This window comes from Podarcis pityusensis, assembly GCF_964106645.2.
Source record: "Podarcis pityusensis genome assembly, chromosome: 9".
NCBI lineage: Eukaryota > Metazoa > Chordata > Lepidosauria > Squamata > Lacertidae > Podarcis > Podarcis pityusensis.
Genome location: NC_138034.1, coordinates 35460122 through 35485674, shown reverse-complemented (window position 1 = coordinate 35485674; position 25553 = coordinate 35460122). Strand labels below are relative to the sequence as shown.

General features: G+C 44.5%; 1 protein-coding gene across 3 annotated transcripts in view; it reads left to right on the top strand.

Annotated features, from left to right (window-relative positions):
* The window catches only part of LOC308485760 (uncharacterized protein), a 233316-nt gene that overhangs the window by 102429 nt on the left and 105334 nt on the right, over positions 1 to 25553 (top strand). The window contains exon 12 of one of the 3 annotated variants that reach the window (XM_081021807.1): positions 9393 to 9557. The exons of the other annotated variants lie outside the window; for them this stretch is intronic. The gene's annotated coding sequence lies outside the window, so the exon portion shown is untranslated. Of the gene's footprint in view, positions 1 to 9392; positions 9558 to 25553 lie in introns of those variants that run through there. 3 annotated transcript variants of the gene reach the window in all.

Here is a 25553-nt window from a genome sequence, read left to right as displayed (position 1 = left end):
AATAAGCAAATACAGTTCAAGTTAATGAAGGTGTACTTCATTGGATGTAATGAATGTATTGCTGTTGCTGTAATATGGTGACTTTGAATGGGAGGAGACATACACAGTAATTGAAATAAAAACTTCTCAGAAGTTTTCTGTAACTAATTCCCTCTTTTTATCACGTCCTGAGTCTTCTTTATGAGATAATTGGAGTTACATTTCTATAATTTACTTTTCTTCAACACTTTCTCATTATTTCTGGCAATTAGTTGAGACACCTAGAAGGAGTTGTCCCATAGCAGATAAAAATCAATTTATTTAATAAGATGGCACTACATTTTTCAGAAGAAACTTTGTTCAGACTTTTCTAGTAAGCAGGCTGATGAGAGTTGAAAATGGGTGGCCCTTTGGAATACCACATTAGGACCTGGGCTGTGTGTTTTGTACTCCAGACTGGTGATTTTGGTGATATATGAATATAGTTTGTATAACTATTTCTCAAGGGCTAAGGCAGTTCTAGGTACTCTTGCTTCAATTGGAGCTGTTAATCAGAAACAATTAGTATTTGGCAGCAAGAAAAGTCTTGCTTCCAACAAGTGATAAGAAAGTTCAAAATGGCAGTCCCTTTACATGGCCAGCCTGCACATGAGGTGGACTGAAGCAGCGACTTTGGCTGGCAGAATCCCATGGGTTTCTCAAAAACAAGTTGTGCTAAACAAATCTTATATCTTTTTATGATGGAGTTACAAGCTTGGTGGATCAGAGGAATGCTGTGGACATAGGGTATCTTGATTTCAGTAAGGCTATTGACAAGACTCTCCCATGGTATTCTTGCAGAGAAGTTTGTAAAATGTGGACTAGACAAGGTAACTGTTGGGTGGATTTGTAGCTGGTTGACTGACTGAACCCAAAGGGTGCTCACTAATGGTTTCTCATCATTCTGGAAAAAAGTGACAAGTGAGGTGCCTCAGGATTCTGTCCTGGGACCATTGTTGATCAACATATTTATAAACAACTTAGATGAAGGTACTGAGGGGATGCTGAGCATATTTGCATATAACACCAAACTGGGAGGGGTAGCCAGTGCCAATGAAGACAGAATCAGGATTCAAGATGACCTTAATAGGTTGGAGAACTGGGTCAAAACTAACAAAATGAATCTTAATAGAAACAAACATAAGGTTCTACACATAGACAGGAAGAGTCAGCTGCACAAATATAAGATGAGGGACATCTGGATTGCCAGTAGTATATTTGAAAAGGATCTAGGGGGTCTTTGTAGATCACAAGCTTAACAGTATGATGCAGCAGCCTAATGCTATTATAGGCTGCATCAACAGAAGTCTAGTGTCCTAACCAAGGGAAGTCATAGTACCACTCTATTCTGCTTTGGAGTACTTTGTCCAGTTCTGGCCACCACAATTTAAGAAGGAAATTTGTAAGCTTGAATGTGTGCAGAGGAGAGTGACTAAGCTGATAAAGGGTCTGGAAAACAAGCCTTATGGGGAACAGTTGAGAGAATTGGTTATCTTTATCCTGGTAAAGAGGAACCTGAGAAGAGAAGAAGAGAAGAGTTTGGATTTGATATCCCACTTTATCACTACCCGAAGGAGTCTCAAAGCGGCTAACATTCTCCTTTCCCTTCCTCCCCCACAACAAATACTCTGTGAGGTGAGTGGGGCTGAGAGACTTCAAAGAAGTGTGACTAGCCCAAGGTCACCCAGCAGCTGCATGTGGAGGAGCGGGGATGCGAACCCGGTTCACCAGATTATGAGACTATTATGAGAAGATATGAGAGCTATCCTCAAATATCTAAAGGGCTGTCACATAGAGGATGGAGCAAGTTTGCTTTCTCCTGCTCCAGAGGCTATGATCCAAACCATTGGCTTCAAGTTACAAGAAAGGAGAGTCCTACTAAACATTAGGAAGAATTTTCTGCCAGTAAGAGCTGTTTGACTGTTGGACAGACTCCCTTGAGAGGACTCTCCTTCATTGGAAGTTTTTAAGCAGAGATTGGATGGCCATCCGTTATGGATGTTTTAGTTAAGTTTCCTGCATTGCAGGGGGTTAGACTACATGACCCTCATGATCCCTTTCAACTCTGCAATTCTATGATTCTGTGAGTGCTAGACCTGAAATGGGAAGAATTGTAGTCCAAACCTCACTGTGATACAGAACTTACTGGCTGTCTTTGGGTATTATTATATGACTTACCTCAAAGAGTTGTGGAAATCAAAGCAGTAAGACAGGATTCAAGCAGCTTGACTCTTATAGATTGTTGCTGCTGAGTTATGCTGTTTATCCTTTATTGCATGTTGTATGTTGCCCTACGCTCTGTTTGAGGAATGGGCAATTCATAAATACCCAATACACCCTCTCCCTGCCCAACAGTTTTTGGCATTGGCTTCTGTGTTGCTGGCAATGACATGATCCATACCCGATCAGTTTTCTTTTAGTTTAGAGAAAATGTGAATAAGAGAGGACATGAGAGAGTTGTATAAAGATATTCATGGTATGGAGAAAGTGGATAGAGCTCTCTCTCTCTCTCTCTTTCTCCCACCCACCCACCCCACCCCACACACACAATACTAGAGCCACACAATGAAGCTGAATGTTGGAAGATGCAGGTCAGGCAAAAGAAAGTACTTTTTCACAGTTAAACTATGGAATTTTCTCCAACAAGATGTAATGATAGACACCAACTTGGATGACCTTAAGAGAGAATTAAACAGATCCATGGCAGATAAAACTATCCATGGCTACTAACCCTGGTGATTATGTTCTGCCTCCACATCAGGAGGCAGTTCTGAACTGTTTGCACCTATGGGCAGTGACTCCACAGTGTTTCAGACAAAGGCACATTTCAAGCCCTGGCTAGAGCTGCCAGGAATTGAGCCTACAAACTTCTACACGGAAAGCAGATGTTCTACAACTCATCCTGCAATAATTTATTCTCTGCAGGTACACCAATATAGACAGTTTGCCCAGGATGAAAACAATTAGCTTAATTGGGAATCCCCAGCTGTAATTAATTTTATCGTACTTGCAGAGCAATATTTACAAATTTTCTGAACTCTGCTCTTCTCAACATTTCAGGAGAAAGGTCAAGTAACACCCCAATTCATGCTTGGCTAATATCAGGCTCAGAATTTTGTTGTGGGGCTTGCATGAAGGCAGTCATCATGTAGTCGGAACAAAATATTTTTCCCCAGTCATTTTCCACTGCCAGAATATTTAGATTGTATTCAGAGTGTGGTTTCAGCTGTGGCCCGATTCACTGACAAGCCTAATTTGTCTTATTAACAAGCTGGATTATGGCCGAGGTCATTACACATTAATTGTTGGCTCCTGTGCAGTAACCAAGCTTGGGTGAACGTTGATGAACGTTGTCAGTGGACTTCTGCAAGCAGCTGTACGTTAACTTACAAAAAAATAAAAAATAAATCTATTTGATTCTTCTCCAATCAATCCCAAAGCAGTAAATGCATTATCCCAAACTCATGTAGTGTCAGATATTACTAAAGAGAAATACAAAGGATTTCTTTTATATACACCTTTTTTGCAGTTCATTCATATGGTAATGTTCTGTCAAACTTCAATGTGTATCCCTGGGTGTTAACAGGTATTTTATCTGCTGATGCTTTGTGCATTCACATCAAAATATATTTAAATAAGAGGAATCTAGTCCCAATTCATGTAATTTCCATATTTTTATTTTTGGAAAAAAAGAAAATCCTTGGCTATATAACTAATGCATGGCTGATTAGTAAATGTTTTATGAATTCTGTTCCTGTGATGGTTGTAAAGTACATCAGTTAGATGTAATGTGTACCAACAGACATGGGAGAACAGCTGAATTTTAAGTAGAACGTTTTGCCAGTGTTTGGCTACACATCTATTATTTCCATGACCTTTGAAGAGAGATACAAATGTAGGTGTATGGATTTGAAGTCTATTCTTCTTACAGCTAACATCCATAGGCGTCTTCTGCTAGATGTGATGCATTGTTGTTAGAGATGCATAATTGGTAAGCAGTGCTTTTAAGATATTTCTTACTAGTTGCTGATTAACCTCTAGATGAAATTTTAAAGTCTGTTTTAAAAAGCAACATTTGTTATACATAGGGATTGTTGAGTTTCCACTGCATCGCGAAGTAGCCACTAAAGGCCTCTTCATGCGCTCAAAAGAAAGGGCAGCAGAGGTGGAATGTGGGGTGGATGCAGGTACTCATTCAACAATCCTGCCTCCAAGCCAGGTTTTCCTCTTCCACTCCTGAATGTGAAAAGGTCTAAAGAGGTCTGAGCATCCTTAGAAACCTCATGATTGGGAACCCTTATGAAGCAAGGTCCCCAGTTGCAGTGACGATTCTAAGTGCATATACAATGGTACCTTGGGTTAAGTACTTAATTCGTTCCGGAGGTCTGTTCTTAACCTGAAATTGTTCTTAACCTGAAGCACCACTTTAGCTAATGGGGCCACCTGCTGCTGCCGCGCCGCTGGAGCCTGATTTCTGTTCTTATCCTGAAGCAAAGTTCTTAACCTGAAGCACTATTTCTGGGTTAGTGGAGTGTGTAACCTGAAGCGTATGTAACCTGAAGCGTATGTAACCCGAGGTACCACTGTAGTTGAATGTGCTTAGCAGTTGCTTCACATACCCACTTCCCTTACACAATTGAAGCCTCCATGGGTTGTTTTAGATTAATGCACGGTAGTTGCATCAATGTGGTAAATCATTAGTGTGCAGTGAATGGCCACATTAGCAGAATAATCCCCTCCCCTTCCTGCTCCCTTGAGGGCACTTTTTTAATGTGTGAAATCTGAGATTGTTTTGTCTTCTGGAATTAGTCATTAATACCACAACAGCCTCTTACAATGCAATCATATCAGAAGTAAGTCCCACTGTGTTTCAAGGAGTTTACAGTCTAGTCAGTGTGCTTAGCCTTGCAGCCTTAATGCAGCTTTTGCTGTGTATGGAAAAGAGAATATCAAATTATTTACATGTTTGCTATATAGATTTCAACTGATAGTTACCATCAGCATTACTCATGCCTTTGTAAACAGATTCTTAGAAGTCTGATGAAATCTATTCATTCCAGATTAATCATTATCACATCTCTTGTTAGTAAAGAGAACCAGGGTGATGGTGTTTTATTGAGTGCCATAATGACTTAGATGCAGGTTGAAAAAGTGAGGATAAGATCTCCTCTTCCTAGAACATTCATGAGCAACATAACTTTTATCATGAAAATGATAACCAGCCACCTGGCCTAAGCTAATGTGGAGAAGGCATTTGGAATACTGCCTGTCTCTATGTTATTCTACACAGTAGTTCAACACCACCACCACCCCGTCTCTGAGCTACAAGAGACTACAAGGGTTCCAGAACATACACAGAGTTCAGTTTCTTTGAATAAGGAAGACTGAAGACTGTAGTATCCTTAGGATATATGATTTTATTTATACCCTGATCATAAGGTGGAAGGTTCACAGCACTAACCCTGCAACAGATCTTGCTTCCTCATTGAGTTTTTAGGGGAGACCTTCCGCAAGGTCATAGCTTTGGTTTTAGCACAGAGTATTGGGTCTTCTTAGCTCACAACTTCAGTTTAGAAAAAGGATAGCTCCTGGCCTGTTGTTCTCTTACCTACAAGAAGATGTGGTCTCCAGCTAGTTGATGGGGGAGGGAGGCTTCTTATCACTCTCTTGAAAGAGCATCACCAGCCAGGTATCTTTGTCTCAATGCATCTGCACTTGACCAACTATTTAGACACGTAAATTGATGCCAAACAGACTTGGCCAGGCCCATTACCTTAATAGGGAGATTGGCTTGACCAGTTCAGCAGTCCTTTTTACTTCAAATTCCCATCTTACAGTTACAGGCTTGGTTGGGACCCAAATATATCATGCAAAGCAACCCTCCCCCCAAATCCTGGGTCATGGGGGGGAGGTGGATGTCAGGGAACTGACATCGGAGCCAGAGGCGGAGGCTAGGCTCTCAAGCGATGCTGGAGAAGGGCCCAGCAGGGGGGGAGGCAGCTCACCAGCTGGGGAAGGAAATCAGCGTAACACCAGGGATAAAGGGGGGCAGATGGGGGAATTGGCGAAGGGGCTCCAGGACTCCTTGCTGGAGACCAGCGAGGAGAGCACGGGTCATCCGCTACCCACACCCTCCCTGCGCATCCATTCAAAGATCTCCTCATGCATGTTAAGCCTCTCAACTAGGTAGTAGTAGACTGACATATAAGATTATTTTCAAACTGCTCAGTATTATTGATCTTTAAAAGTTTTAGGTCCTCAATATACATTCAAGGAGATTTTAAAGAATTCTGTTAAATAACATTTTCTGTTAAAACTGCAGATAAAATTTAAAGCATCTCTCATGTGCATTATAAGTAATTCACAATGACAGAATTAACTTTCTTTCCTCAAGATATCTAATAAGCTGCCAGCAAAATGAATTTTGGCAACAGCAGATTTGAAAAAGAAATCAACTTTCATAAAAGTTATTGATCTCCATAACCAGGGCTCTTTGCTTGGGAGAGCAACAGGCACAAGAGCAGGGCTTTTATCAGAAACTGAGTTTTATTGAGAATGTAAACAAAATGGCAGTTTAATGGTTTTCAATAAAGGCTGTCCCAGAGACAGGAGAGGAAAAGGAGACACTATAGTGGGATGGGTAGCTCACACAACAGTTGTGGGTGGCGCCAGAAGTTCTACTCAGAGTACATCCATGAAATGAAGAAGCCTAAGTTAGTCATGTTCATTCATTTTAGTAGATCTACCATGAGTAGGAGTAGGAGTAATGTTGGACACAACCCAGAGCCAGACCACCCATGAGGCAAGGTGAGGGGACTGCCTTTGGTGGCAGGATCCACAGGGGCAGCAGATCTGGCCTTCAAGGAATGTATTACTGCTGCTGCTGTTGTGGCAGCAACAGCTGTGGCGTGCTCCTTGGAGGCTAAATCTACCCCCCTCTTTGTTCCTGATGTAGATCTTCACTCACCTCTTCTTCCCTGGCTGGTGGAGAGGCCCCATTTTGTGTGTGTTGGGCCGGCCCTGATACAACCCAATGACATGTGGTCAATTTTTCCGTCAAGAAAAATGCTACAGAATCTTTTAATGTCAGTATGAATGGCAATATCACCTGTATGTTGGACTGCAAAAACTGTTAGTCAGTCTACCAGTATGGCAAGCATATAAAGGCTGTCATATGCTCATTCCTGGGAAAGTGGAGATGTTTGCAATCTACTGTCATCAGTGGCCCAGCATTTAATAGGATTAATCATAAATACTCCACACACTTGCAATCAGTCATTCCATATTCAGCTGCTGAAAAAACATTTCCTTCATTCAAGGCCTCGTCAGTTCAGGGTCAGTTTGAAAATATCTAGGTCACATTCTGCCTTCTTGAGCAGATCTTTGCCAGCTTGTGAAGTAAAATGTTCAGTCTGCCATGGAAATGCATGACACTTCAAAAATTACGCTGCTCAGTGACTGAAGGATGCAAAGCACAAGCTGTCATTCTGTTTCCATGGTCTAGTGTGCCTGGGATTTGTTTGGGTTTTGGTTTGCTGTGGATTTTTTTCCCTTAGACCTTTCACCTATGCCAATATTACCACAGGAGTTATTTCAGAACCTCTATCAGCACACAGAATGGGGAGTGCATAAATATTAGGAAGCAGCCACACAATAAAAGGAAACAAATATTGGTGCAAGCATCCAATATACTTCTAGGACATTGGTTTTTTTCCCTCCTCATCCGTCTAGCCAAAGGCTTCATTTTGAAGAGCTATTGCTCAGCAATAGACTTGCATGCTTTGTATGCTGAAGGTCCCAGGTTCAATCCCTGGCATATCTAGTCAAAAACATCTGGATGAAGAAAAAACATCTGGATGACTTTGTTCCCTGAAACACCACTGCCAGTCAGAGAAAGCAATGATGGGCCTGACCTTGTAAAGGTGGTTTCCTATGCAATGAGGCTTCTATGCCACGGTGCACCTGCAACTGCCTTTTATCCCTGGAAATCAGAAGCAATTTGGGTGCCTAGAGGCAAGTGTGTGTATGTGGAAGTGCACATGTGTGAATTAGGCCACATATTGATAAAGAAGAAATTAGCATGAAAAGCATCTTTGTTGATGTTTCGGAGAGATACTAGGAGAGTTGAAATGGCCGCCTTTACATATACATTCAATTCATGGAGGCAGGGGGAGGGACTTTGCCTGTTGGCCCTGCCCCCACTGTCATATGCATAGCTGTCAACTTTCCCCTTTTCTTGCGATGAATCCTATTCGGAATAAGGGAATTTCCCTTTAAAAAAGGAAAACGTTGACAGCTATGGTCATATGCTGTACTATCTTTTGACGTGCATGTACAGTGGTGCCCCGCAAGACGAATGCTTCGCAAGACGGAAAACCCGCTAGATGAAAGGGTTTTCCGTTTTTCGATGCACTTCGCAGGACGAATTTCCCTATGGGCTTGCTTCGCAAGACGAAAATGTCTTGCGAGTCTTGAGTTTTTTTTCACTCCCCCCCCCTTTTTCTAAGCCGCTAAGCCGCTAATAGCCTTTTAGCAGCTAAGCCGCTAAGCCTTTAATAGCCGCTAAACCGCTAATAGCGCTAATCCGCTAAACCGCTAATAGGGTTGCTTCGCAAGACGAAGAAACCGCTAGACGAAGACACTCGCGGTACGGATTAATTTCGTCTTGCAAGGCACCACTGTATTTCAAACTTTGCACTGAATGTATAAATTTCAGTAGGTGAGGCCAGTGGGGGTGGAGCTAGAGGACATGGTGTTGTACATCTCCTTTCTGTGTATGTGGTGTATTCAGTAGTAGAAGTAGTAGTAGTAGTAAGAGTTTTAAAATGTATATCCTGCTCTTTCTCCCAGAGGAGCCCAAGGTGGCAAACACACAAGTGACAAAACAAAACACTGAAAACCAATTCAAATACACATGCAAACTGTATAAAAGTTACTGTATTCCACTGTTCCATGCGCCATTCCCCTCATGGGCTGCATTGAAATGCTTAATAAATGTCCTTTTGTCCCAGAGCCAGGATTATTAATTGGTCTCGCAGGGTTACCCACATGAACCGTTTTCATGAGCCCTGATCTTCAATCCTGTTTGCATTACTTCCTTAGAAAATGGGAATGAAGAGCTGTGTATACACCATACATTTAAAGCACTTTTAAAGCACATTGCTTCCCCAAAGATTCCCAAAAACTCAAGTTCACCCCTCACAGTGCTACAGCTTCCAGAACCCTGAACAAATCTCAGTTCCCAGGATTCTTGGGGGAAGTCACATGCTTTTAGATGAGCTTTAAATGTATGGTGTGTATGCAGCCTTAGTGACTTATCTCAGAAGGTTTTGGACAGAATATATGAGATGATTAAATATCACTTTCCTTTTTAGGTAAGGGGGAAAATCTACATTCATTTCCTCTAAGTACATTGCTTTATTAACTTAGAAGATTAGTAATACTGCAAAATCAATGTTGGGAGGACACGACTGCAGTGAAAAGCAATCTTCTTTAACCTGTATTCACAGGAGATTATGACACTAATTGAAATGGAACAAGTAAGTAGGGGCCAGAGATATGTAAACTGTTGATTGTACCCAACCAAGTTCTCCTCAGAGTAGACCTGCTGTAATAAATTGACCTGAGATATTCATGGACATTAATTTACATGAGTCTGTTCTTAGTATGACTAATGTTGAAAGCAAGCCTGTAACTTCACCTACCCAGTGAACATGCCACTTTTAAATTAAAAAGACTTACTATTATCTGGGGCAGCATGGAAAATAAATAAGGTGACAATTTCAACCCATGTTTTAAGAATACGTATTTTCATATTTAATCCCCAGCTGGAATCTTTGCTGCCTGCCACAGCTGCAGCCAAGTCATCTTCTGTCATCCCTGGGTGAATAGGATGTCATACCTGTTGCTTTTGGAAGTGAACCTGGAAATTGTCCTTATTGTCCTTTCCTTCTATGGTTGAGGGCTCATGCTTACAGGCCGGATAATGCCTTGCTTAATGTCACACACAGCTAAATCGCTACTGACTGATCTCTGCTTCATGTAAATGGCTTTGCAGCAGAGTTATTTATTGCGAGGAAGCGACGAATGACTCCTGTTTGACCAGTGAATTGACTCCACTGCAGCGTTCACAGCAGGTCCAGTGAACCACTAATGGGTTGTTTGCTGCAGGGAGCCCAAAGTATTTTGACACCTGAGGCAAAATCTGTTGCCTGAGGCAGACTGCTTTGCCCTGTTCGATAGAAAGGCCGGCACTTGTTCATTAGTGTGTTTTGTTGCAGCTGAGGGTCAGACAGTTCCTTCAGATGCCTTTATTGGAAAACATGCAAGCTGAAAGTTAACTGCTTTGAATGGACCCACCCCACTTTTTTTGAGCTATGAGACATTATCATGTGGAAGGAAGTTTGTGGCATTTTATAATATTTGAGTTTATTTTTCAAGCATATGCGCTGAGCATAGGTGGAGGCGCAGTTTAAACAGACAGCCAGAGCCGCTGCTTTCATCATATTTCCAGAGAGGCAGCCACCACCCCAAGATAGTTTAGCTTACAGAGTCCTAAAACTCACACCTCCCTCTTTTGCTTCCTCTGCATCTCACTTGAAAGTTGCTTTTCTATGGTTTCTTTTTACATTCTGACCTAGCAGGGAGTGAGTATTGGAATGGGTGACTGTCAATTTCCTCCCCAAATTTTTCCAATCTTAAATTCAGTTTTCCACATGTTCACATCAGTTTGTGATATTTTTTAAAGTCCTCATGAACATTTTCTTAGCATACACATGCTTGTATGCAAGTTTCCCTAATACACACATTCTTGCAAAGCAATTTTCCATCACAGTGTGTTTGGGTATGCTATTCTTTTATCTTTATTTCTTTTTTACTAGTATATGCATTTTTATGTACACTTTCCTTTAGTATCTTCTTCTTTGGCAATCTCTTATGGCTGAGTAAGATTGTCTTCCATGAATATGGTCTTAAGAGTGTGTCTGTAAGTGACTGTGGAGGCCAATTCTGCATCCTTCCACAGTGGGGATATAGGTTTCCGGGCAGGAATTGATGACGGTGAGGATTTGCCAAATGTGCCTTCCTCTTAGTTCACTTCTCCTTTTCAGCCCCTGAGTTCATTCTTCTTCCAAGTCCATGATGTCTTTGGTAGAGGCTATTCTCCAATTGGAGCACTTGCAAGCCAGTGTTTCCCAGTTGTCGGTGTTTATATTACATGTTTTTTGGATTTGCCTTGAGAGCATCTTTAAACCTCTTTTGTTGTTCACCAGCATTATGCTTTCCATTCTTAAGTTGGAAATAGAGTACAGATATACCTTGGAAGTTGAACGGAATCCATGGAATCCATGGAACAAACTTGGGTGAGCAGAGTTCTAAATTGCACAGGGAGATTCCATGCATAGGGAAGACGTCCCACTGCAGATATTATAGTGTAAATGATTGTCTTAACTTTTGGGGCAGGAGGAGGAGCATAATTTTGGAAGTGGGGCTAAACACAGATCTGTACTATATGTGTGAGTAATGCATGGACTGAGTTTGAAACTGATTGCTCTGTTTTAAGTTCAGTGGAAGGACTTTATCTATTTCACAAGAAAAGCTCTTCAAAAAACTAAAATACATTTTTTTAAAAAGAAAGGCTAAGATAGTTTGCCTGGTGATTTATGGGCATAAAAATGTTCTTTCATGATAAGATTGTTTAAAATATCATCTTCAGGAACTGAAGATAGGGAGTGATTATTTAGCCAGGACTAATCTGTGTAGCTGGTAAATAGAAGTGCACCTGAAAAATGGTGAAAGAGAAAGTAGGTCATGTTTCTACACCACTTTCCCCCTACACTGGAAGAGTACTGTAGCCTTATTAAACATGACTGAGTTTTGCTGTCTGTTGCTGTTTCTAATTACAAGTGATGACTAACTACTCATTCTTATAACATTTTGTTAAAAAAAAAAAGTAAAAAGAGAAAGACTGGAAGATGAAGAGGAACTGTTAATTATGCATGAAGGAAAAGAAAGGCGGAGAATAACAAGGAGAAAAAATGCAGAGAAAATGGCAAAAAAGCCAACGATTGCTGAAAAATGTGAAGTGTAAGTACAATAGGTATCACGTATTTTCACTTCCATACAAAATTGTCCACCTGTTCCTAGCCTGTGGTCTGTCCTTGAACCTGTCCTTGCAGCTAGTTGAAGGAGCCTCCTTCAAGTGGCACCATCAGTGGAGGAGACTTGATGAAGGTAGGAATTAGTGTCTGAATAGTGCAGTAAGGATCCCTCCAGATATCATTTCTATTGTAAAGTCATGATTATATATGTGCATGCTATTATCAGGGTGGTCACACACAATCCCGCCTTTGATACTGTTTGTGCCTGCAAATGTTTGAGGATGGTCACCCTTCATTTGAAATCAGTTCTTCTTCCATAACTTCCTTCTTGAATCCCTAACTGTTCCTACCACAAATATTCTAGTTTGTTTTTCTCCTTCTTCTGTTGTGCTATGGCCCCTCCACACAGCAGGAATGTGATAACATTGGGGCAACATCACAGAACAAAACAAAAGCAGAATAAATCCACCACTAATGGGTCATTATGGTATCAAGAACATGTTGCAGAAGACACTCACAACAGAACAACAGTGTGGAGGGGCCATCAGACTTTTTCAAGCATTGGCTCTACCAGATGGAGGTACATACCCGTGGGATACACTTTAGGTAGCAAAATGTCCTAGACTGGTACTGTCATTGTCACTTATGAACTTCCACAGCCAATAGAAGCACCAAGTTTTTAATAAAGAGGTGACTATTACGTGGCATCTCAGGAGCTCCCCTTCCATTTTCTTAATCATTTGTTTTGGAAATACATGCCTCACTTTCTCCTAAATAAAATGCTCTAGTAGGAAAGCATATTGTGTTCTCTGGCAAACACATTATAGTTTCATCTCATTCTCTCTATGCCCGGACTAAGCTGTCCACATCTCCATTCAGGTCACTGAGCTGGGAGTGAGGGAGTGCCTAAGTGGTGTCCTTCAGGACAACCATCTCCCTTAATAATTTATTGTAGTGATGTAGAAATAATGTTAATTAGAATTTACATGAGGAAAACTAATGATTGTAACAAATTAAAGCTAACCATATAATGCAATTAGCAAAGCATAACACGAGTAGAAAAAAGAAATTCATTCTAACCAGCGAATGATCAACACATGAAAAGTTAGGATGAAACAGTTTCTAAAATGTTTTGAGGTTGCAAACGTACACAAAATGCTTAGTGGTGTGTGTGTGTGTGTGTAGACACTTCTTGTTTGAGATTGGAAGGTTTTAGGACAGTGATGGAGATAGGAGTGTCTAGTGTGTAGGGTGATGTCATGGGGCTTTTCTCCCAATACTAGTGTCATTGTCACTTAACAGGATAGTGCAGGGGTGGGGAAAGGCATTGGTCAAGGCAGGACTGCATGGATTCTCTGGCAGAGTTTTTCCTCACGTATGAATAATTGGCATCATTTCCTATGTGTATGGCAACAAACCTTTCAAATGTTGTGTATTGTATGGATATCCACTTGAGGAAGGTTTACAGCTCGGTGGTAGAACATCAGGGAGGCCTGGGAATGTCCCATACGGGAAGACAAGCTGAATTTGACAAGGTGCAACGTTCAAAAAGCACCTACGCACACTAGATTTAACACCGATAGGCTCCATCAGAACATTGCACATTGTCACTTTCAACTTGTCTTCTGTGGGCATCAGCACATCGGGCCCAATCAATACTTGATTCCTGTATTTTTCCTCTGATATTACCTATGCAAAACAAACCTATGAAACTTTTCCTATTTGAAATCCCTATTCAAATGGTATTCAGAGCCTATCATCCCTCCAACTGGGATGCCAAAGGAAGGAAAAGTGTGCTGGGTGGGATAAAGGAAGGCAAGACATGCTGCCACTCTCCATCATATATGCCTGAGATTGACCCAGGGTAAATATTGTCTGATCCAGACCCATGGTTCTTTGGCTGGAACAAACATCAATGCTATTGTAACACTGCAAGAGTTCCCGCTTGAATTTCCATTGCTTTCTGGGATATTCTAAAGAAAAGACGAGGCAAAAGTAGGAAGAGTGGCAGTTGGAATAAAATATGAAGTCAGTTCCTTGGGGATATAACCTTTTCCAAATACCAATTAACTTGAACTTCAATATGAAGTTAATTTAAGAGTTTTATTTCTCTGTGGGAAAAGGAGGATATATGACTGGTTCAGATTGCATTTGCACTAAGTTACCTTGAAGGGCGTTATTCCCGGTTTAGTCCTGTGAACTTCAAAATAAGAGCTGGTGTGATTAATAGAAGGGAAAAAACTGTAGAAATTGGTAGCCACATAACTGGTGGCATATCAATTAATCTTAAACTGAAGCAAAACACCACACTTTCAATGTTGTTAGAAGATCTTACAAGTGAATGTTTGCATTTTATAGTTTCTGCTTTCCATCTATCGTTTTAAAAAAGCTTTAACACCTATTTAATTTAACTAGCAGCGTCAGGCTCATGAGTGTGTTCTCATGATGATACGGAAACATGCCTTGAATAAATACTTTATGTGATTTTTCACAGTTAATAACCAAGCGGGTTCAAAGAGATTTCAGAGAACAGAATATGAAACATCCATGTCATCTCACAACACAGGGGAAGAAGCAGCTTGCCAGCCTAGGTCTAAAAAGAACATGATCTGAAGCCACAGGATACAGCAACCTTCCTATCCTAGGTCTAGATCTGGTTATTTTCTGAATAAGAGGCAACCTGGGAATCACATATATGCCACTTTGAGTTCCATAATGGAGGTAGTACAGGACAGTAAAATAAACAATAGTATGCAATTATCGTGATTTGTGGTGGGGCAAGCAAGAATATACCCTGGAGTATTAGGAGCCTTGAGTAATTTTGCACTTCATAACTGCACAATCTGCATGTTTACTCAGTAGTAGGTAAAGGATCCCTGGATGGTTAAGTCCAGTCAAAGGCTACCATGGGGTTGCGACTCTCATCTTGCTTTCAGGCCAAGGGAGCCGCCGTTTGTCCACAGACAGCTTTCCAGGTCATGTGGCCAGCATGACTAAACTGCTTCTGGCGCAACAGAACACCGTGATGGAAATCAGAGCACATGGAAACACCGTTTACCTTCCTGCTGCAGCAGTACCTATTTATCTACTTGCACTGGTGTGCTTTCGAACTGCCAGGTTGCAGGAGCTGGGACAGAGCAACGGGAGCTCACCCCATTGTGTGGATTCAAACCGCCAATCTTCTGATCGACAAGCCCAAGAGGCTCAGTGGTATAGAGTAGTAAGTTCCACTGTGTTGAATGTGTCTTACTCTTAGGGAAGTGTACATATAACTGAAATAAGAAAGTCTATTCATCAAGTCCCTGCATCCCATGGAACCATCTCTTTTACGTTTCTGTTTCATTTTGTTGTGTATGTTGATGCCTGTTTAAAAGTGCTGTGTATTGATCCTTGTCAGCACCATCTGCCTGTGTCTTGGATTAGTCTGTCCATTGTCTTGTAATTACTAAAAAAAAATCTGGGTTATTTACCTGTAAAGATTAAATCAAGGACCATTAGATAGTAAAAGAAACACAGCCTAATGCTTTAGATTATGTTTCTACAAATATAATTAAATCCTGTCCTTGGTTTGTTCATGTCTCAGTAAACTAATTGCATTTAGTCCAACACTTGCTTGAAGACTGCACAAAATTAAATTAATTTCCCCAGCATTGAACTGTAGGGGGACAACATATATTAAATCGCTTAACTATTCACTCTATTGGCTCTGAAGGTAGAATTGCATTAGAGGTGTTTGTACATTCAATAAAAGGAACAATTAAAGCAATTATATCTAACTTACAGGTACACATACCATTAGCAGTACATCACTCGATCGTAGCATTACAGTTCAATTAACATACATTGTCCTTAGATTTTCAGAGAATTAATAGGACAGAACTGCTAGGAAATGTTATGGCACGTTATTGCTGAAGTTTAAAAAGTCCGCTAATGTCTATCTACATGGAAAACAATCTTGAAAGATCAATGGATAAAGGAGGAATATTCCATGGGTCATGGATAATTGGCAGAAAGATGTGTCATTGTAATCCTAGGCTCAAACATAAAGCAAATGGGCAGGACTCATTTTAAAGAAAATCGGAACCTTCGCAACTACAGAAACGTTCTCTATTTGCCATTCTCTTCAGGAACCAATAGATCTTTGTACTTCTGCCACGTATGGTGAACAACCAGGGCTACAGACATACACTCCAACATTACTCAGATGAAAATAGGGACATTTCTCACACTCCCAGACCTTCCTTCACACCCCATTTTTTGTGTCTCCCCCCCCCGCCATCTGTAGAGCATTTTCTATTAGAAGAAGGGTGAGTGCCACCACCACTTACACCAATAGGACACAGCACACCCACCCTCTACTGTCCTGAGAAAAATGCCTTAATCTGAATTTTGTTTTAGTTTATTCTTAGTTAGATTTACAAAAGAAAAGCATGCACCAATAAATAAAATTTAGAAAGAGGCAAGATTAGACATAGATGCACAAAGCATTTTTTAAAAGACTCCCTGCCCTCTGCTCCACTCCCCCTTTTTTTCCTGCCCAGGGCTGCCGTGCCCTCTGCCTCCCCCCCCAAGCCAGTACATCATGTGGGGTTGGGTGGCAGCCTCTCCTCCTTGCCTGCCTTCCAGCAGCCACTACAAGTTGCCAAGGGAGGAGGCAGGCAGCGGCGACCATGGAGAGGCAACAGAATGCTTCCTTGCAGCCACAGCAGCTACCATTGTTGGCACTCAGGACAAGCACCGGCTCATACTCCTCCCCAAGCTTGGTGGCAGTGGTGATGGGAGGGGAAATAGGGACATTCCAGAATCAATTCAGAAGCCAGGATGGCCTTTGTAATTCTCGGACTGTCCCTGGAAAATAGGGACACTTGGAAGGTATGCTACAACTGGGGTGTTCCCTGGATAGCAGAGGGTTCTACCTTACCTATTCAGACTAGGCATTTTCCCGCTTTGCCTTGCCCAGGGTAGGTCATATCTACCCCATACATTTAAAGCACATTGTTTTACCCAAAGCATCCTGGGCACACAAAAGGAGTGCGGGGGGAGCGCACCGCCCCTTGGAGCACGATCCCAGTAGGGTGCCATCACGGCTGTCCCCCCGCCCACACTGGGCGCCATGCCCCTGCGGGCACCACGCCATGCCCCCAGGACATGCGCCAGCCCCACCCCTACCTCCTCTCTGCCCCCTGGTGCCGGAGCATGAAGCTCTGCCACTGCCTGGGCACTGTTGTTTGTTGTGCTGCAAATCTTAACTTTGTGAAGGTAAACTGCAGTTCTCAGGATTCTTGTGGGCCGTGGGCAGCCATGTCCTTTAAATGAATGGTGTGGATGTGAACATATTATAAAGTATAAAGGAAACAGCAGCTCATAGAGGCATCTTTCAAAACATAAGTAGCAGTGGCTAAGAAGGCATTTTTGTAGCAGAAAGAGAGACTTCAACTTATCTTTCCCCATTCCACATAGGCCCGAGGCTGCTCAGGTTTTTGTAGGCCTGCTATTCACATCACAAACATGTTGGTTGATTGCATTCATGCAACTGACATCACATCTAGTCCAGATCTTATAGTCTAGGAGAGGCCTTAAGAAAGGTATAGAGAATTTTGAGATGTAAAATAATAGTAATAAAAAAACAGGCAATGGTGCAGCAAGATATATATTATAACAGACAGGTGTCAGCAGAGCTAGAGGGAGTAATTCCTGACTGCTTGGCAACTGACAAAATGCTCAAAGCATTTTGATATGTGAGAAGCTTCGGGCATTCAGGACCATAATATTTCTCAGAAAGAAACATGCTATGGGATGTGGAATATTAATTGTTAGAAATTCATAGAGACAATCGTATCATCCAAAGTCCACGCCTGTAGACGAGTTGAAGGCAAAAATTATTGCCTTTCTCTGGAACCCATAATTCTTTTATCAGCTTTCCTCTGCTAGGCACCATTTCCCATAATGCCACACTCAACTGCTAACGGTCATCAGTGTCAACTATACACAGATTCTTCAGTGTTATCAAGAAATAAATATTAGGATAGCTTTAAGTTTGGTTGGAAACTATGCTATGCATAATGATTTCTCAATCCCTGCAGTTTGGTGGCATCTCTGCAAACCATCTTCTCTCATCACTGACTCAGAACCAATTTATATGCACATCTATGTCATTTTTTTAACTTCCAGGATTCTACATTTTTCTTCATAGCTAGAGGATCACCTTCAGGTATGTCATTAGAGTACCTTACACCTCCAGATTTTCATAACTTATCAATATATAAAGTACAATGTACATATGCATGCAACAATCTGAAAACCAACCCCACAACCTCTGAAATGAACCTACCTTTATTTCATATAAAAGATGCAATTATTCGTACTGGGGTGGGGAACTGGATTCAGCGGGCAGACCAGATCATGGCCTTCTCAGTCCCCACAAGCTATTTTGAGGGGTGGGTGGGGCTGTCCACATACCAATCACCTGACATTACCCTGATATCAGGTGACATATTCTCCTTTGTCTGTGTTGTTTGAGTTCAAATTCTACAGGCAAAGAAAAACACTTCACCAGATGTCCTGGTGAAATCAGATGTTGGACAGGTGGGCAGCCTCTCAAAATGGCCCTGCATGTGTCCCACACACTCCCCAAATCTGTCCTGGCAGTTTGAGGAAACCCCTAAAACAGATTTAGGGCACACAGGAAAATGAGTTGCAGGGTTGGGGGGCGGAGTCCCATTACATAAGTGGAAATCCTTGCAGAAATAGGATGTCTTAGTTGGATACAGCCCTATTTACCATCAGGTTTAAGATCCAGACTCTAACAATTGTTCTTATGCATAATTTGTTTCAGACAAAGCCACGTTCTGGCAGGCAATCAATAAACTCCAGACATGCACCCCAAATGCTTTCACCCACTTTAATCCCAAACTGATCAGGCTCTGTCCCCAATCTACATGATGCTCTACTTTTGTTGCTTTTCAAATCGAAAGTTAGCAACTCTGTGAATGATTTGTAATACTTTTTAGGAAACAATTGTATGTATTTCCAAACTGTCAGCTCTTGCAAGGGGACATGGCCTTGTGAGATTGTCAGCTTGTCTTTCTAGAGCAATCACATTTGCATAAGCTCTCTCAGTTCCTCCATAATCCTCTGAATTTCATTGGCTTATCCTTCCTGAGCTTTTGCTCTCAATCCTTTAAGATTTACCTGTCTTTTCCTATTAGTCTGGCTAAAATAAATGGGAATATTCATGATGGGGTTGAAATATGAAATTCTCCGCATTTATATTCACAGCTCCACCCTATCTTCCCCCTTCACCTACTTTCACCGTGTCAGGCCACATACTGCAGCTTGCATTTTCACTCTTCACCATTATCAAGGCAACTTTAGACAGAAACACCGCTTCAAAATTGAACAGCGATTCAGAGGGACATACAGTGGAATCACATTATGTTTTCACAGTGTGTGCTGCTATTTGGGTAGTTCATTGATAAGCAGTTTGCTTGTTCCGCCACATTGGGGCATTGTTTGTTGATAAAATATGCCAAAATCCTAATAATGCAGAATATGCATGTAACAAACTGCTCAAGCTTGGGAAGATTTACTTTAGTCTTGATGATCAGTGACAAAGAACTGAATGATGCTTTTGAGGACAACAGCTTCTGCTAGGCTGAATAAGTCAGGGAAGAGGGGAATATTCATGGAAAGCTTTTTTTCTTTCCACCCTAGCATTCTTTCAAAATAGCCTGATGTGTACACTGGATTGTTCCCAGCCAAGAAAGAAAGAAAATTATCCAGTGGGAAAAAACCATGCAGTGATCCTATCACAGTAGTTACTATTAGGGATGAATGGTATTTTCATACCATGTCCTTTTTGCATTCACTTGGTCATAGGTCTGTTTTATTCTGCTTTGTGAAGCTCTTTAAAACACATTTACTCACCACCCCAATCTCCGAGTGGTGTGAGATTGCCCAGGGGTCATGTTTCCTTCAGAATTAGGGACAGCAGAGACTGTGGTGTCTTTAAGATATGTGGTTTATTTCAACATATATACAACCTGAACCTACAGTGGAGCGATTCACAGCTTTAACACCCCCAAGAAGGCCTTGCTTCTCCCTTAGTCTTGGATTCAAATGGGAATCAGGTATGTTTCTGTCTCCCAGCTGCCCAGCCTGCCAGCTTCTAGCTTCTAGGTCACATAATTCTCTACTCTGCCCTTTGTTTTTCTAAAGCGTGTTCTCATAAAAGAGAGAGCACGTGTTGCGGATGGGGCCAGACAAAACCCCCAGTTAGTAGCCAGGCCATTGATGGCAATGGGCTGGAGCAGATTGGATGATTGTGTTACTGGGGTAAATTTGATGTTGCCAATTTAGGGGTGGGATTAATGGCTTTATATAAGCAGGGTCCACAGCTTTCTCTTTCTCTTTCGCTGTGGACATCGGATCTATCTGCACCGAGTGACTTCAGCGAGAGTCTGGTCGTATATTTTGTGGATTTTTCCCTTCCCTTTTTGCTTTCTTTGCTTTCTCATCCTTTTAGTATCGTTCTTCCTTGGTTTACCCCCCCCCCCACTTTTTGTCTTTTGTTTTGGTCCCTTTCATAACCCCCCCCCTTTGTTTTTTTTTTTTTTCGGCATAGGGTGAGCTCCCAGCTTATTACCCTCAGGGGGGGGGCGAGGCTTCTGGCCCCGGGTGGCTGACGGCCCGGTTCTCGGCCGAGCCACAGGACCCAGGGCCAGGTGGGATAGCCTTCCTTCCTCCCCCCGCCTCCCTGCAGTAGGGCCTCCGAATTTGCCCTGCTTCGGCCTTGCAGGCCGCTACTGAGGGCCGCGGCTCCGCCGGGGCCTAGTTGGCCCGGCCGGGGCCTGTTCTTTTCCGCTCCCCCCCCTTCCAGCGTCCATCGGGCCTTGGGGGCCCGGGGGAGGCCCGATCTCCGGCCGCGGAGGTTTGTGCCGCGCCGGGCGGCGCCTGCCCGTCGCGTGTGGGCCTGCGGGCGCGGCGGAGCCGCCGCGGCCTGGTCGGCCCGGGTGGGGCCTGTTCTCCTTCGCCCGCTGCCCCCCCCCACGGGTTCTATCGGGCCTTGGAGGCCCTCGCGTGGGCCCAGACTCCGGCGCGGCGCGTGGTCGCCGCGTCGGGCGGGCCGCGCTGCGCTGGGCGCCGCGGCAGGTTGGGCGTGGGCCTCTCCGCCCGCCTGCCCCCCCCGTCCTTTTGGGCCTTCCCGGCCCCTGGCGAGGCCCTGATCCGCGGGCGCGAGGCGCGGACGGGCCTCCGTGACCGTTGGGCCGTCCCCGCGCCGGGGTTCGCTGGCCTGGTGCGTGGGCCGGCGGCCCGCGACTGCTGCGGCCTAGTAGGCCCGGCCGGGGGGCCGTTTCCTTCCTCCCCCGTTTTCTGGGCCTCTGGGGGCGCCGGGAGAGGCGGTCAGGGCTTTGGGGGTGACTCACCTAGCCCAGGGTGGGCTCCCCTGGCTGCCTGCTTCATCCCCAAGCAATTTTGGCGGGAGCGCCATTTTGCCTTCCCCTCCAATTGAGTCAAAGAATTGTGTGGCGGCCTCTGGTGGCAGCCGGGTGCATTGCAAGGCAATTTTTATTGCCAGGTGGCGGCCTCTTGTGGATGTTGGTGTATTGCGTAGGCCGCATTTGCTTCTGACTCCTGGTGCCTTTGGATATTGGCCTGGCTGTCTTAAGTACTGCCACACCACTGTGAATTGCTGCCGGTTGGGTCCTTCGTTGCTGCTGGGTACTTATTTATTTCTTTAACTGTGCTTTATCGTTAATTCAATAATCTTATTACTTTCATTTTAATTTGCTGAATTTTATTTTATTTTATTTTAATTTAAATCTAATTTTCTTTCACACCAGTAGTAGGGATGGCCCCAAAGAAGGCAACAAGGAAGTCTGGTCCGGCCTGCTCTGCAAAGCGGCCTATAAAAGGCCCGTCTCAGGCCTTACGTTCTCCCGAACCTGGCCAGTCGGTGAAACGCCTTCAATCTATGGTATCTAGTTTGGCTGGTGACCCGGTGGCTCTGGCAAGGATGGAGGCGGAGCTGGACGGTCTGATGCATCGCCTCTCAACCCCGTCGACTTCTTCTGCGACGCCGGCTCCCCCTGTGGACGCTTCGTTTCCACCGTCATCATCCAGTGAAGAGGAGAGAGAGCCATTGCCAGCCAGTGGCTACTTACCTGACGCGCAACAGGCTCGGTCCCTGGTCCTGCCGGTGTCGCAGGTTGCCGCGCCACGGGGTCGGGCTTCTTCCAGGGTCGGGGCCAGAAAAAGGGCACCTGCCCGGGGTCTAGTTGTGCGGGGTTCACCTGCGCAGCCCCCAGTTGTGGGGAGTCCGATCCCTGGTCATTCACAGGTTGTGTCTTTCCAGTCACTGCCAGCCACTACGCAGCAGGGTGAGGCATCAGACTCATCGGTTGAGGACAGCCTCCCTCTTCCTCCGAAGGCCTCTTCAGGTGGGCGCCGCCGCCGCAAGAAAAGCTCCAGGAGGCGTGCCAAGAGGAGACGTAGAGACACCTCGTCTTCTTCATCAGGTACGTCTTCCCAGAGCTCCAGTAGTGATGAGGAAGCGCCCCTTAAGTTATATTGGGGTTTCGGAGAAGCCTCGGGGCTCCCAAAATGGGTTTGGGAGCGGAGGGCGAATTCCCATAGGGCCAGGTATGGGGCGGTACAAGACTGCCTTGAAGGGGTCCTGGTGCCAGACGTAAAGGTCTCCACCAATTCGGCCAGGGATATTATTCCGGGGGCTCACCTGTCTGCTAAATTGCGGTCCAGAATTTTGGATGGCCGTTATGTGGATATATTCAGCCTGGCTCCTCCGCTCGAAGGCCAGGAGCCCCTGGATAGGGGCCTGCCTGTACAGAAGAAGCGGACAGTCATAGCTAAGGCGGATAGGACTTTTGAGCGATGGTTAGATAGTTTCCAGGTTTTCGCTGGAGTAGTGGCTGCAGCTTATCCCAGGAGATCCTTGCATCTCTGGGTGTATCTCTCCATAGTCCGTTCGGCCTTCACAATGGCCGGTGAAACTGCTGCGCTAGCTTACGACCAGAATTTTAGGCGTAGGGCTGCCAAGATCCCCACGGCCCGCTGGGATCGGAAGGACTTGGATGTCTGGACCACTTACGTGGCCCCCCGCATTGATAAGAAGGTCTCTGATACGCAGAAATTCAAGGTTGCCCCGACAAGGTTAGGCCGTAAACCGTTATGCTGGGATTTTAATAAGGGTGCTTGTCCACGGCAATCTTGTAAATACGCACACGTGTGCGAGAAGTGTTCAGGGAACCATTCGGCGTCCGCGTGTTTGGGGGGACGTCGTCCCTTTCGGAAAGGGGGGGGCTCTCAACAGCCCCCAAAAGCTGCTTCCCAGGTCCCTGCCGCGGGAGCTGGGAAGTAGCATACTTTCCTCCTTAGCTTACACCCCGGTAAGGCTGCAACCGCTACTATCGTTGTTGGAATTATACCCGGATGCCAAATCGGCGTCCTACTTGCGTGACGGTTTTTCTTTAGGTTTTAGAATCCCGGTGATCTCTACCCCAGTTGCTAGGAACCCAGCGAACCAGAAATCGATTAGGGATATGCCAGAGGTGGCGCGTAGGAAAATCGGTAAAGAACTAGCTTTACGTCGCATGGCCGGTCCCTTTGCTGCCCCCCCTTTTCCCAATTTGCACATTTCACCTTTGGGTATAGTTCCCAAAAAAGCCCCGGGGGAATTCCGCCTAATCCATAATCTCTCACATCCTAGAGGCACGTCAGTAAACGACGTGATTCCCCCGGAGCTTTGTTCAGTGAAATACGCTTCTCTTGATCACGCGATCAAGATGATTCGGAAATTCGGGCCGGGCGCCTTACTGGCAAAATGCGACATTGAATCAGCATTTCGGCTGCTTCCAATTCATCCCGACGATTTTTGGTTGCTGGGATTTCAGTTCGAAGGAGGATTCTATTTCGATAAGGCTATGCCCATGGGCTGCTCAGTGGCCTGTGCGGCTTTTGAGTGTTTCAGTTCATTTTTAGAGTGGGCCTTGCGTGAAAAGACCGGTCTGGGCGGTGTCACGCATTATCTCGATGATTTTTTGGTCGCCTCGGCAGGCAATACAGGGGACTGCGTGGCGTTATTGCAGGCCTTTGCTTCCTTAACGGAAGATCTGGGTGTCCCTTTAGCAGCTGGAAAGACCGAGGGTCCTGCTACACAGCTGACTTATCTGGGTATCTTGTTAGATACCGTGGCTCAAACCTCCAGCTTGCCGCCTGATAAAATAATCAATTTGAGAAAGGTTATTGGGGATATGATTCCCTTAAAGAAGGTTTCCTTGCGGCAGCTTCAGTCGTTGCTGGGCCACTTGAATTTCGCTTGCAGGGTGGTCTCCCCGGGGCGACCATTCTGCTCCCGCTTGGCCAGACTTACCTCGGGCTTACAGGCCCCGCATCACAGGGTGCGCCTTCCTGCTCAGGTAAGGGCTGACCTTGCTGTTTGGTTGGAATTCTTGGAGGAATTCAATGGGGTGTCATTGTGGCAGGACACTTTGAACCTCCACAACGACTTCCAGGTGCATTCGGATGCTGCTGGGTCCTTGGGGTTTGGCCTTTACTGGGAAGGCAGGTGGTGTGCTGAGCGCTGGCCTCCTGCCTGGCGGGGGCAGGCTATAACTCGGGACCTAACCTTTCTTGAGTTTTTTCCCATTGTAGTGGCAGTGCACTTGTGGGTCGAGCATTTCAGGGATCATCGAGTTTGTTTCTGGACCGATAACCAGGCGGTGGTGAATGTACTGGCTAAGCAGTCTTCACGATCCCCTAGGGTATCCGCCCTTCTTCGGGCTTTCGTTCTGCATTGCTTGCGTTTTAATATTGTGTTTTCTGCTCGTTTTGTTCCGGGAATTTCTAATGAGATTGCTGATGCTCTGTCCCGTTTTCAGATGGAGCGATTCAGGTCCCTGGTGCCAGTGGCTCGAGACCGTCCGGAAATTTTCCCGGATCATCTCTGGAACCTTGGCAGAACTTAGTTTTACAGGGAGTAGCTGCATCCGTTGCACCCTCTACCTTGAGGTCCTATGAAAAGGCCTGGGCGGATTTTTTATCATTTATTGGGCAGTCAGTAGGGGAAGTTACCACCTCCCATTCCACCTCTCAGGTGCTCCGGTATCTGGCACATCTATTCCAGATGCGTCGGGCGGCTAGGACTCTACGTCTGCACTCTGCAGCAATTTCCTTTTTTAATAAGGCATATTTTAACAAAGATCCGTGTGGGAAGTTTGTGGTGCGTAGGGCCCTGGAGGGATGGGGGCGACTCATTCCTTCCAGGCCCATTTCCAGACGGCCTATTACATTTGAATTGCTGGCCCAGATGCGGTCTAAGCTGCGGAGTGTCTGTTGGTCAAAATTTGAGGCTCGGCTATTTTCAGCAGCCTTTTCGTTGGCCTTCTTTGGGGCCCTGAGAGTCGGAGAGGTGGTCCTTGA